Source organism: Myotis brandtii, unplaced genomic scaffold, assembly GCF_000412655.1.
Source record: "Myotis brandtii unplaced genomic scaffold, ASM41265v1 scaffold687, whole genome shotgun sequence".
In the NCBI taxonomy this organism is placed as follows: Eukaryota; Metazoa; Chordata; class Mammalia; order Chiroptera; family Vespertilionidae; genus Myotis; species Myotis brandtii.
In genome coordinates, this window is record NW_005370687.1 from 2,157,179 (window position 1) to 2,170,919 (window position 13,741).

Below are 13,741 nucleotides of genomic sequence, written 5' to 3' on the forward strand. Positions count from 1 at the left end.
TGTTATGCCCAGATTTCAGGATCCCCAAGAAACCACATCAGGGAGCCAGCCAGTCCGATGCAAAAGCATAAGAGTCTTTATTCGAGCTAGCTCGGCTCCCCCACCTTGCCGACGCAGCGACAGGAAGCAGAGAGAGAGAGAACTCTGTGTGGAGAGGGGTTTTATAGGGGGTTGGAGTAAGGGGAGGAGAAAGGGCTGTGGGCCTTGCCGATTGGCCAGGCGCAAGTCGGTGTCTTGTTCCTAGGTGTGGCTAGCAGAGGCTTAGACTTCCGGGAAGAAGCTCCTTGCCAAGCACATGGCCAAGGTAAGATGGAGGGCGTAGCCCTTACCCTGGGGCAAGATGGAGGGCCTAGCCCTTACCCTGGGGCAAGATGGAGGGCCTAGCCCTTACCCTGGGGCAAGATGGAGGGCCTAGCCCTTACCCTGGGGCAAGATGGAGGGCCTAGCCCTTACCCTGGGGCAAGATGGAGGGCCTAGCCCTTACCCTGGGGCAAGATGGAGGGCCTAGCCCTTACCCTGGGGCAAGATGGAGGGCCTAGCCCTTACCCTGGGGCAAGATGGAGGGCCTAGCCCTTACCCTGGGGCAAGATGGAGGGCCTAGCCCTTACCCTGGGGCAAGATGGAGGGCCTAGCCCTTACCCTGGGGCAAGATGGAGGGCCTAGCCCTTACCCTGGGGCAAGATGGAGGGCCTAGCCCTTACCCTGGGGCAAGATGGAGGGCCTAGCCCTTACCCTGGGGCAAGATGGAGGGCCTAGCCCTTACCCTGGGGCAAGATGGAGGGCCTAGCCCTTACCCTGGGGCAAGATGGAGGGCCTAGCCCTTACCCTGGGGCAAGATGGAGGGCCTAGCCCTTACCCTGGGGCAAGATGGAGGGCCTAGCCCTTACCCTGGGGCAAGATGGAGGGCCTAGCCCTTACCCTGGGGCAAGATGGAGGGCCTAGCCCTTACCCTGGGGCAAGATGGAGGGCCTAGCCCTTACCCTGGGGCAAGATGGAGGGCCTAGCCCTTACCCTGGGGCAAGATGGAGGGCCTAGCCCTTACCCTGGGGCAAGATGGAGGGCCTAGCCCTTACCCTGGGGCAAGATGGAGGGCCTAGCCCTTACCCTGGGGCAAGATGGAGGGCCTAGCCCTTACCCTGGGGCAAGATGGAGGGCCTAGCCCCTACCCTGGGGCAAGATGGAGGGCCTAGCCCTTACCCTGGGGCAAGATGGAGGGCCTAGCCCTCACCCTTTCATCAGCAGGGCTGTGTTCCTCTGGCAGCTTTGGGAAGAATCTGTCCTTGCCTTCTCTAGAAACCACCTGCATTCCATGGCCTATTTCTCCATCTTAAAGCCAGCAGGATAGCATCTTTAACCCCTCTGTGACCTCTGCTCTCATCACATCTCCTCTGTCTCCGACTCTCCTGTCTCCTCTTTCCCGTATGATTACAATACTCCCACCGAGATCATAGAGGATAACGTTCCCTATCTCAACATCCTTAACGTAGTCACATCTGCAAAGTCCCTTTCCCATGTAAGTATTGTACTCCCAGGTTCTGGGGATTATGATGTGGATATATTTGGGAGGCTATTATTTTGCCCATCACACTGAATGGAATTGCCTGGTTTTCAGGTGGAGATATGTTTAACTTTATTAGACATTGCCAAACAGTTCTCCTAAGTGTTTGTACTATTTTATATTCTGAACAGCAATGTATGACAGTTCATTACTTGACTTCCTCACATACATTTGATGCTGTCATTCTTAAGCTTAGCCATTCTGATACAGATGTAGTGGTATCTTGTATTTTGTTTTTAATTTGCATTACATTGATTACCAATGGTGTTTTTTCTTGTGCTTATTGGCCATTTGTGTATTATTCTTTGGGAAGTATCTATTCAATTACTTTGCCCAAGTCTTTACAAGTCCTTCATCAAGACCTATGTTTTATGAATATTTTTTCAGTCTGTGGCTTGATTATCCATTTTCTTTTTATTTTTATACATGTAATTTGTTTTTTTTATTGTTGACAGTACTATAGATGTCCTCCCACTTCCCCCCATTTCCCCATCTCCTCTCAGTCCCTGCCCCATGCCAGGCCTTCACCACACTATTATGTGTGTCCATTTGTTATGCATATCCTATATAATCCTATATAATAAAGAGCAATTATGCTAATTAGACCAAACAGCCAAAGGTCTGGACGACATTCCGGAGAACTGTCTGGACGACCTTCTGGACGAAGCCAAGGCTGCAAGGGGCTGCGAGGGCCGAGCCCATTGCACAAATTTCGTGCATCAGGCCTCTAGTATATATATAAGTTTTTTGGTTAATCTTTTCCCATCCTCCTCCCTCTCTCCCACTGCCACCTCTGAGATATGTCAGTCTCTTCCATACCTCCAAGCCTCTGGACCTATTTTGTTTGTCAGTCTACTAAGTTCATTAGGTTTCACTTATAAGTGAGATCAAGTGATATTTATCTCTCTGACCAACTTATTTCACTCAGCATAATATTCTCCAGGTCCATCCATGCTGTCACAAAGGGTAAGAAATCCTTCTTTTTTATAGCTGCATAGTATTCCATTGTGTAAATGTACCATCGCTCTTTTGTGTGAGTGTGTGTGTGTGTGTGTGTTAATCCTCACCCGAGGATATTTTTTCCATTGATTTTTTAGAGAGAGTAGAAGGGAAGGAGGGGGAGAGAGAGATGAGAGAGAGTATGAGAGAGAAACATTAACGTAAGAGAGTCACATCAATTGGTTGCCTCCCGCACCCCACCCAAAATGGGCTGGGGAAAGAACCAGCAACTCATGAATGCCTTTGACCAGGAATGGAATCCGCAACCCTTCAGTGCTTGGGCTGATGCTCTGCCCAGGGCTACCACAGCTTTTTATCCACTCATCTACTGATGGGCACTTGGGCTATTTCCACATCTTAGCTATTGTAAATAGCGCTGTTATGAACATAGGGATTGATTGTCCGTTTTCTTAAAGGTACCTTGATGAGCAGAGTTTTACAACTTTGGTGAAGTCTAACTTATAATTTTTCTTTTGTTACTGCTTTCTGGGTCCTGCTAAGAAATCCTTGCCTACCCCCAGGTCAAAAAAATGTTCTCCTATGACTTATTCGAAATGTTTTATGGTTTTAACTTTTACATTTATGTTTATGATTCATCTCAAATTAATTTTGTGTAGCCTGGCCGGCGTGGCTCAGTGGTTGAGCGTCAACCTATGAACCAGGAGGTCACGGGTTGGATTCACGGTCAGGACACATGCCCAGGTTGCGGGCTCCATCCCCAGTGGGGGGCCTGCAGGAGGCAACCAATCGATGATTCTCTCTCATCATTGATGTTTCTATTTCTCTCTCCCTTTCCCTTCCTCTCTGAAATCAATAAAAAAAAAATTAATTTTTGTGTATAGTGTAAGGTAGGGGTCAAGGTTCATTATTTTTCTTTTTCTTTTTTAATTGATTTCAGAGGAAGGGAGAGGGAGAGAGAGATAGAAACATCAATGATGAGAGAGAATTATTGAACGACTGCCTCCTACACAACCCACACTGGGGATGGAGTCCACAACCCTGAGTGCCCCAGGTCGGTGCTCAACAACTGAGCCACGCTGGCCGGGCCATCATTTTTCATATGAATAAGAATATCCAGGCCAGCCAGTGTGGCTCAGTGGTTGAGCACTGGCTTAGGAATCAGGAAGTCACGGTTGGATTCCCGGTCAAGGCACATGCCTAGGTTGCAGCTCCATCCCCAGTAGGGGGTGTGCAAGAGGCAGTTGATCAGTGGATAGTGCATAGGCCTGCAGACTGAAGGGTCCCAGGTTCGATTCCGGTCAAGGGCACATGCCCAGGTTGTGGGCTTGATCCCCAGTGGGAGGCATGCAGGAGGCAGCCAATCAATGATTCTCATCATTGATGATTTTATCTCTCTCTCCCTCTTCCTTCCTCTCTGAAATAAATAAAAGTATATTAAAAAATAAAGAATATCCAGTTGTTCCATCACTATTTGTTGAAATATTTTCTTTCCCTATTGATATGCTTTGGCACTGTTGTTGAAAATCAGTGGATTATACAGTGTGGGTTGATTCCTGGACTCTATCCTCTATCAGATCATGTCTATCCTAAGATCAAAATCACAGTCTTGACTATTGTGACTTTAGAAAGTTAAAGTTAGGTAAGTACTCCAGATTTTTTCCTTTTTTAAAAAAATATATATATTTTATTGATTTTTTTACAGAGAGGAAGGGAGAGGGATAGAGAGTTAGAAACATCCATGAGAGAGAAACATCCATCAGCTGCCTCCTGCACACCCCCTACTGGGGATGTGCCCGCAACCAAGACACATGTCCTTGACCGGAATCAAACGTGGGACTCTTCAGTCCACAGGCCGACGCTCTAGCCATTGAGCAAAACTGGTCAGGGTGATTTTTTCCTTTTCTGTTTACACCCTGGATTTTATTGAGTAGTTACAGTAGTGTTCTTGCGCTGGCTCACATGCATATGGCCAGCTGGGGCCCAGGTGGCTCTTTGCAAAGCTGCAGTGCAAGCTAAGGAAGCCCAGCAGGTCAGAGCCTTGTAGCCTTCTCTGGCCTCAGGCCAAGTTCTCATCAGTGCTAGTTTCTCTGGCATGATTAGGGGCACCACAGAGACACATCCCATGGGCACACATCTGGGCACCCACACTCGGTTTCAAATGCATCCATTCCCCACCCCCAATTCAACTCAACACATTATAAGAGACGTTTTTACCAGGATTGCTTCTTGGAAACATGGGGAGGTGGGAGGGAAGAGCAGTAAGAGGGGCTCTGGCAAGCAGATCTGCTTGTCTGGGTGCCTACAGTGAAGCATCCTTGAGGCAGGCAACTTGGGCCCGAAGGAAAGCGTGCCCTGCAGGTCCCCCTTCTCTAGGGTCTAAAAGCAAGGAACAGAAGCAAACTGAAACGCCTGTCACGCTACCCACCTTCTGATAGCCTTAGATAAAGACCTAAGGAAATAAGCTTACATTTAAAAATAGAGGATAATTTGGAGCATGTACACTATTTATAGGACACCCTGCATGGAACAGGGAAGGTGAAACTGCTGGGCACAGAATGCAAACAGTTCTGGGAGTTCCTCATCTTTTCATCCTCATTTCTGCTCTGCCCACCCTGCAGCTCTCGCAGGGGGAGTGAGGAATCAGATTCTCTAGGGGAGCATAGGGTGGCACAGAGTCCAGATACCAGGGCCTGGAGGCTTGTAGAGGGCCCAGTGGTGGCTGTGGCATGATGTCTGCCGTGGCATAACCAGGCAAGGTGGGGCTAGAGGGGTGGACGGTCCCTGCTTGCTGTCCTTCCTCAGTCCTGGGATGGCCCAGCCACACGACTGCAAAGAGTAGACAGGTTGGGCAGCAAGGGTAAGGGCAGGTCTCTACTGCAGCTCAGGCATGAGCTGAGCCCAGTGATGTTGTCAGGGCCCAGCAGGGCCTCCTCCAGGCCAGGGAAGCTGAGCCCAGCAGGATCTGGCTCAGGCTGTCATTCACTGGGTCCAGAACCAGGCCTTCTGTCAGGGAACATTTGGCTGGAAGGCTGGCAACCTGTGGTTCCCCGGCCATGGGGTAGCTTGGTTTGGGGACTTACATTTCTGAGGGGGAACAGCTGCTAAAGGGTCAGAGTTGAGGTCAAAGGGCTCAGAATGGAGGAGTTCTTGGGGTGAGTTAAAAAGGGGCAACTTTTCAGTGGGGTGGTACTGAGATGTGTCATCCCCAGGGAGTCAGGTAGAGGGCCAAAGGTACCCTCGGGTTCGTACTGGACTGAAACCTAACCCTTCAACTTTGGCTGGAGGTGTAGGCCTCCAGGATTTGGGGCTCAAGGGGAGGACAGATTTGCTCGAGGTGGAGGAGATGGGCAGCATCTCCTTAATGGGTATCTTAAAAGGTCCTCCCTCCTCCTGGGAGTAGCCAGGCACAGAGGGCTCTGAAGGGAGAGTGAGCTCTGTGGCTGGTCTTGAAGTCCCAGGGGCTCGAGAAGAGCAGCTCGGGTTCGTCCACACAGGGCGGCAGCAGGTGTTGTTTCCTTAGAGACCGGCTCATCTCCCTCCCCTCCGTGCGTTTTATCACCAGCATTTCAGACACACACCGGGTTGGGGGCCTGAGCCCACTGCAGGACTTCCCGGGCCTTTGAGTGGGAGTGGGGGGCACTCCTCCCAGGACTGAGACAGCTCCTCTTTGACAGGTGGGCACGGCGAGGGCCACTCTCTCAGGGGCGGGCTCTCCGCCTTGATGGGCCTCCCTCAGTGTGGCCTTTCCTCCCCGGCTGTGCTTCTTCCTCCTGATGGACTGAACCGGAAGCAGAGGCGATGGCCCTTCTCCAAGCAGGAGTTTCTCCTCTTTGACGGGCCCTGCAGTGGGCAGAGGGGCTGCCCCCTCATCAGCTAGCGGCACAAACCCTGAAAGAGAATCTAGGAGACTACATGGACGATCTGGGGGTGGCCTTCTTAACCAAGACTGGAAACCCGGAAGCTTGGGGGCAATACGGACTCGCTTGCTGTGGCGGGCCAGCTCTGAGCTCATGAGTGAAGCTGCCAGGGGCAATGGCACCTTTACTGAGGGCTGTAACACCAGTGGCTGGTTCGCTGGGAACTGAATGGGTACCAGGTCTGAGCTGACCCGGGGTAGCAATGGCTTCATCTTCCGCCGCCGTGCGCCTAGTGGGAGTGCAGTTTTGATGGTCACATTCCGGCGGAGCTCAGGATTGGGTTGTTTCTGCTGCTTAAACACCTGGTCCAAGGTCAAGTAGCAATTGGCACTGGGGTGAATGGTCTAAAAGGAGACCTTGCCATTGGCAGATGTCTCTCGAACAAACATGTCAAGACGAGAAAGATTATGGCAAATGGAATTCCTCCAGCCTGGCTTTGCCCTATGCTTAACTACAATAGGGGAAGTCGTCCTCGGTCCACGTGTAGATGTCTTTCGAGGTCATACATTTCCTCTCAGTCCTGTTGATGGCGAATTGTATCATGGCCACGTAAGAGTACGGCGGCCGCTCAGACACGGAGTCCTCCCAGGATGTTGATCCTCCTGGAGGCTTCTCCACCTTAACCTGATTCGGCTCCAGGTGCTGGTTTTCTTTTCCCTCCATCTCTTGCTTGATGCTGCAGGAGCCCAGGCCAGAACTCATCGTTCCCAGCCACTGCATGCTGGTCAAGCTGGTGTTAAGAGCGCAGCCTGCTGCCTCACCGCCTGCACAGTTCTCCCATCTCTGCCCGAGACGGGCGCCAGGTGGTCTAGGAAGACTCACATCTGTAGCTGCAGGTTCTGGTCCCAGGGTCTTAGTGATCCCTTCTGTCCTTTTGGAATCACTGCTGGTTTGGGCTTGAGGTTGGGGTTCTGGAGGGTGAGTGGGGACTCCCCCCAACCCCCTCCCAGCTAATGAGGATGAATTTGTTGGGCCCATTGCTGCCACTCTCCTTTCCTTTGGCGGTCAATGCTGTGATGATGCTCTGGATATTGGCATTGTTGGGATGGCTACCACTTGGGTGTGGGGCATAGTGGGTGGTTAATAATCTTGATCCCAGCCGGGAACTTGCAAGAGGTGGACTCTGCCACTTCTTGGAGGCCTGTGCCTGACCAGGCTCTTGGTGGGCAGGGGCCTCTTGAACAGGTAGGGGCAGCCTCTGTCTTTTGAGAATCGGTGGCCGATGGGGCTGGTTTTCATTAGAAATCTGTGTTTTCACTATGGACTCTGAGAAAGTGCAAGGAGCGGCAGGATGTAGCGTAACCCCTGGGCTGTGGCTCCTAAGGCGGGCTCCTCGCTCCTCCAACCTGGGGTGGAGCCAGGGCACCTGGCAGGGACTCATGCCAGGCCTGCCGGATCCCCAGCCGGTGGGAGGGGTGGGCAATACCTGGGAGGTTCCTGGGAAGGAGGGGGTCCTGGGCCAGAGGGCTGGGGCTGGGGTCAGACACCCGCTTTTTTCCTTTTTAAGATTGTTTTGGCTATTCTTGGTCTTTTACATTTCTATGTACATTTTAGAATCAGGTTGTCAATTTCTTTTTGTTGTTGTTAATCCTAACCCAAGAATATTTCTTTCATTGAGTTTTAGAGAGAGTGGAAGGGACGGGGAGAGACAAGATTGATGTGAGAGAGACACATCGATTGGTTGCCTCCCACATGCACCCCGACTGGAGCCAGAGATCAAGTCTGCAACTGAGGTGTGTGCCCTTGACCGGGAATCAAACCCGTGACCCTTCAATCCAAGGGCCGATGCTCTAACCACTAAGCAAAATCAGCCAGGGCCTCCTTATACTTTCTTTTTTTAAACTTTGGGAGATATATATATATTGACTTCAGAGAGGAAGAGAGAGGGAGAGAGAAACATTAATGCTAAGAAAATAACTACCCTAGCCAGTTTGGCTCAGTGGATAGAGCGTCGGCCTGTGGATCAAAGGGTCCCAGGTTCGATTCTGGGCAAAGGCATGTACTTTGGTTTCAGGCTCCTCCCCAGCTCAAGCCCTGGTCTGGGCTTGTGCAGATGGCAACCAATCAATGTGTTTCTCTCACATCGTTGTTTCTGTCTTTCCCTCTGTCTTCCACTCTCCCTAAAAAATCAATGGAAAAGTATCTTCAGGTGAGGATTAACAACAACAACAAAAAATGAAAATCATTGATCGGCTGCCTCCTGCACAGTCCCCACCAGGAATTGAGTCTGCAACTCGGGCATGTGCCCTGACCAGGAATCGAACCGTGACCTCCTGGTTCCTAGGTTGATGCTCAATCACTGAGCCATGCTGGTCATGCCTCCTTATATTTTCTTATAGACTCTTTCTGAATCTTGGTTTTACATTTTGGTCTGTGATCCTCTCAGATTAATTTTAGAGGCCATGGTCATTTTTAACCAACATTTATTAAAAAATATAACCACTTATTGTAAAATTCAATAAAGAATTTTACAGTAAATACATATTCTCACCACCTAGATTCTAACATTAGGACCTGGCTGGTTTGGCTCAGTGGATAGACTGTTGGCCTGCAGACTGAGGGTTCTGGGTTTGATTCTGGTCAAGAGCACGTACCTCAGTTACAGACTTGATCCCCATGTGGGAGGCAACCACTTGGTGTGTCTTTCTCACATTGATGTTTCTCTCTCTGTCTCTCCCCCTCCATTCTCTCTAAATATCAATAGAAAAATATCTTCAGGTAAGGATTAACAAAAAAAAAAGAAAAAATAATAAACTCTAATATTAACATTTCACTACTACTTATATTATCGCTTACCTATTTACTATCCATCCATCTCTTCATCCACATATCCATCCACAATACATCTTATTTTAAAAATATATGTCCAGATATATTGCAGACAATAGACCTGGCCCACGTGGCTCAGCTGGTTGAGTATTGTCCCATGAACCAGAGGTCACAGGTTCAATTCCTGGTCAGGGCACATGCCTGAGTTAGTGTGTGCACAATATAACCCAGGTAGGAGGCAGCCAATCTCACATCGGTGTTTCTCTCTCTCTCTCTCTCTAAAAAAATCAATAAAAACATTTTTAAAAGCTGCAGACAATAGTACTCTTTCCCCTAAGTACTTAAGCATGGATACTATCAATTGATAGGTCAATATTGTTGACATACATGAAATACACAAATCTTAAGTGTACTTTCAGTGTTGTGACAATGTGACTTGTAACCCAAACCTCTATTAAAATACAGAATTTTACCATCATCCCAGAAAGTTCCCTTATTCCTCTTCCCATTAATCACCATCCTCTGTACTCATGAAGCCACCATTTTTCTGGTCCTCCCACCCCCTGAATAGATAGTTCTGCATGTTCTAGGACTTCATATCATGGAATCACACAGCATGACTCTTTTGTGAAAGGCTTTTTCACTCAGTGTAATGTTTTTGAGATTCATTCATGTTGATATATGTGTATCAGTAGTGTGTTCCTTTGGGCTGATGAATAATATTCTATTGCACAGATATCACTGTTTATTTATCCATCCTTGTATTGATGGTCACCTGGGATGGTGCCAACTTTTGGCTTTCTGAACATTCTTGTGCAAGCTTTTTGTGGATATATATTGTCAATTCCCTAGAAGTGGAATTGTTGGGTCAGAGGATAAGTACATTTTTAACTTTTTTGAGAAATTGTCAAGCAGTTTTCAAAAGTGGTTTTTATCATTTTATCATTTGCCAGCCATGTATGAGAGCTATAGGTATGTCATATAGGGGTGCTCCTATAGACAAGCAGTCCCATTCCATGTGGGGCAAGTGATTGAGCTCTAGACTAACATTCAGGTTCTGGAAGGGCAATAGCTATTCTTTCATTAACAACTTCTATGTCAGGCCCTGGGATAACCACCGAGTGAAACAAGCAGGATTAAGTGAGACACAGACCGTGTCTTCAAGAACTCTGAAATGTGCCCAGCAGTCATGGCTTAGTGGTTGAGCATTGACCTATGAATCAGAAGGTTACGGTTTAAATCCCCGTCAGGGCATATGCCTGGGTTGTTGGCTCAATCCCCAGTGTGGGGCATGCAAGAGGTAGCCGATCAATCATTCTCTCTCATCATTGATGTTTCTATCTCTCCCTCTCCCTTCCTCTCTGAAGTCAATAAAAATATATTTATGTAAAAAAATACTCTGAAATGTGAGACTGGCAAGAAAACAACGATAACACTATGTGACAAATGACGTGATAAAAGCAGGCCCAGGCCAATAGGAGGTGCAGAGGCAGTTAGGGAGGGCTTCCAGGAGGTGACTTTTAATCTGAGTTCTTGAAAGATAAATATAATTCGGCCTCTCTCTGGGTTGAGGGGACAGATAATTGAGTGTATGAGGGTCTGGGAAGAAGAGCTCTGCAGACAACAGGGAAAGATATTCAAGACTTGGAAGGTTGGCTAGAGGTTCAAGAAACTGTATGTAGGTAATTCAGAATGACTAGACTATAGGGTAAGGTTGGCAGGGGCCAACCTGCTAGAATTTGGACTTTAATTTCAAAGCACTGAGGAGCCTCTGAAGGGTTTTAATCAAGGCCATGCCTTACTCAGATCTGCATTTGGGGAGGATTCCTCTGGCTGCTGTGGGTGAAAGGGGCTAAATGGATGTCTGGATGGTAGCCAAGAAGAGGCAAGAGGAAGAATCCTACTGAAGTAATGGCAGAGGGCAAGGAGGGAAGGGGCTGGGTTGATGGCAAGGAGGCAGAAGCAATGGAGTTTATTGTCAACAGACAGAAGGTAAGAGATTTATCAATGCCTCCCACATTTCTGCCTTAGGCAACTGAAGAGTACCTTACTATTTACTGTCATAAGGAAACAGGCGACATTTTACATAATAGTTTTTTCTTATAGGACTTTTGAAGTATTTAACTGGAATAAAAGGTAATATATACAGGAGTCCCCTCTTATCCATGGGGAATAAACTTCAAGACTCCCAGTGGATGACCAAAACTGTGGGTACCAAACTCCATATATACCGCTTTTTTTCTATATGGTACATATATACCTTTTTAGTTAAAGGAAGACTTTATGGCTTTTCTTTGACATATCCGAATGGCCGGCCTCACTACAGTAAGTCCTTCCTTAAAGTTGTAGATAGGTTCTGTGACTTTAAGCGAAATGGCATATACCAAAACCAATTTTACCATAGGCTACTTGACATAGGCACGAGTTAACTTCCTCTGGCACCTGAGCAATGTTACAATGAAAGGATGTTACTTGAGGACCTGCTGTCCTCCTGTGCTTTGGGGCCATTATTAAGCAAAAGTAGGGTTACTTGAACGCAGGCACTGCGATACCAGGAGGTGATGTGATAACCCAGACAGCCACCGAGTGATGACCAGAGGACAGTGTGCACAGTGTGGAGAGGCTGGACGAAGGGTTGATCATGTTCTGAAGGTACACGATTTAAAACTTACCAATTTATTTCTGGAATTTCCATTTAACATTTTTGGAACACAGTTGACTGTAGGTAATGGAGACTGTGGAAAGCAAACCATGGACAAGGTGTGTGTGGGGGAACTACTGTATACTGTTTTAATCAAATTTAAATGTAATATTTATTCATTGTCTTCCAAGAAAGGCTGGGATCGCTTCGTTAATGTTTCCTGAACAAGAAAATTTAAATGTAATATTTATTGTCTTCCAAGAAAAGCTGGGATCGCTTCGTTAATGTTTCCTGAACAAGAAAATGGAATTATTACTAAAACAAGGGACCTGGGAGTGGTCTTTTGGGCTCTTGCAACTACACAGGCCCATAAAAGCTGGGGAAAAAATTAAAAACCAACAAAAAACCTCCACCCATCTATTTAATCAACATTTACTGAGATTTTTTTTTTGGATAAGGCCTTGTGCTAGGAGATGGGGATATGAAGGGAAATGACACAAGACCGCTCTCAAGGAGTTTACAATCTAACTTATCTTTGCTCTGGTGTACTGACTGGCACCTGCAGTGCCTTTTGCAATTCTGCGCTCAGCCTTCATCAAGTGGCATAGTACAGTGTAGCTGAATAACTGCTGGTGTGACTGTACTCCTACAACTGTCCTGCAACGGCTTTGGCAACTGGGGGCATGAGCCACAGAGATGTTCCTAACGCCTGGATCTGCCTCTGGGAATTTATCTTGAGGAACTAGGGCTGTGGACAAGGATTTATGTACAGAGATGTCATTGCTGTTCTAAAGATACAGAGGCTACAACAACCTAACAATGGGAATTGGGAAAATAACTGATGGTGCATCCCTATGATGGACTATTAGGTGATAATTAGAAATAGTATTTAAAAATAACTTCACGACATGCGGGAAAGACCAGAAAAAACGTAGGACACACATCTCTACTGAAGGTGCTCAAAGTCTCCATAATTTAGTATTTTTAGGTTCTCTGTATTTTTCAAATTTTCGACAATGTGAATGTTATAGTATTTCTACAATCAGAAATTTTGGATTTCTCTCCCCCCCCCCCCCCCCAAATTAGAGACAATAGCAGAGTTAAAGCTAGAAAGACAACCAAAATGACCAAGATTTGGATTATTCTGTTATGAAGACTGACCAAAATTAACTGAAATTCTACATCTTATATGGTAAAAATTGTATGAAATGTCAATATGAGTTGCAATATAGTGAGTGCCTACTGTGTGCCAGGTGCCCAGAAGGGTTATTATCTATTTTACGGAGGAATGTTTGGTTTCAAATCCTAATCTTTTTTTACCATGCTAAATACAAGCAAATTCAAAAAGGTTAATAAGCGATTCACAGACAAACCCTACACAGGATTTTCAACATGTGTAGGGCATTGGAGGTCTGGACTGCTGATAACATTCACAGATCTCCAGCTCAAGAGTGTCTGGCTGTGTCTCTTTTCCTGGAGAATCTGACATCCACAATATACACTCCTTTCATCGCCAGAAACGATGATTGCCTTATGGTTTGCGCGCGCGCGCGCGCACACACACACGTTCCCTTCTGGCCCTCATGTTTACCTTCAGAGGGCGCATTTGCTTTATTGCACAAATAAAGGATCTCAGGATAAACTTTTGTTCTAATGGACGACATGCCTCAGCTCACACGACTTCCAGAGCTTCTGGATGTCAGCGAAACGTGCCCCGCCCCGCAAACATACCCTCCACCCGCCGCCGTTCGGGCGCAGGATCTAATCCCAGGCATGGCGGGCTCCACTCCCGTGTTTAACCGCATCCCAATGGTTCCCCCAGACCTCGCCCCTCCCCCTCCCAGAGGGACCGGCAGGGTCCAGGCCCGGGCGGCCTGACCTTGAGTCATCTCGGGC

The 13,741-nt window shown here is 47.6% G+C and overlaps 1 pseudogene; it reads right to left on the reverse strand.

Annotated features, from left to right (window-relative positions):
* Window positions 1-5,130: 5,130 nt before the first annotated feature.
* On the reverse strand, window positions 5,131-7,822 carry LOC102240604 (annotated as a pseudogene).
* Between the last annotated feature and the right edge of the window lie 5,919 nt (window positions 7,823-13,741).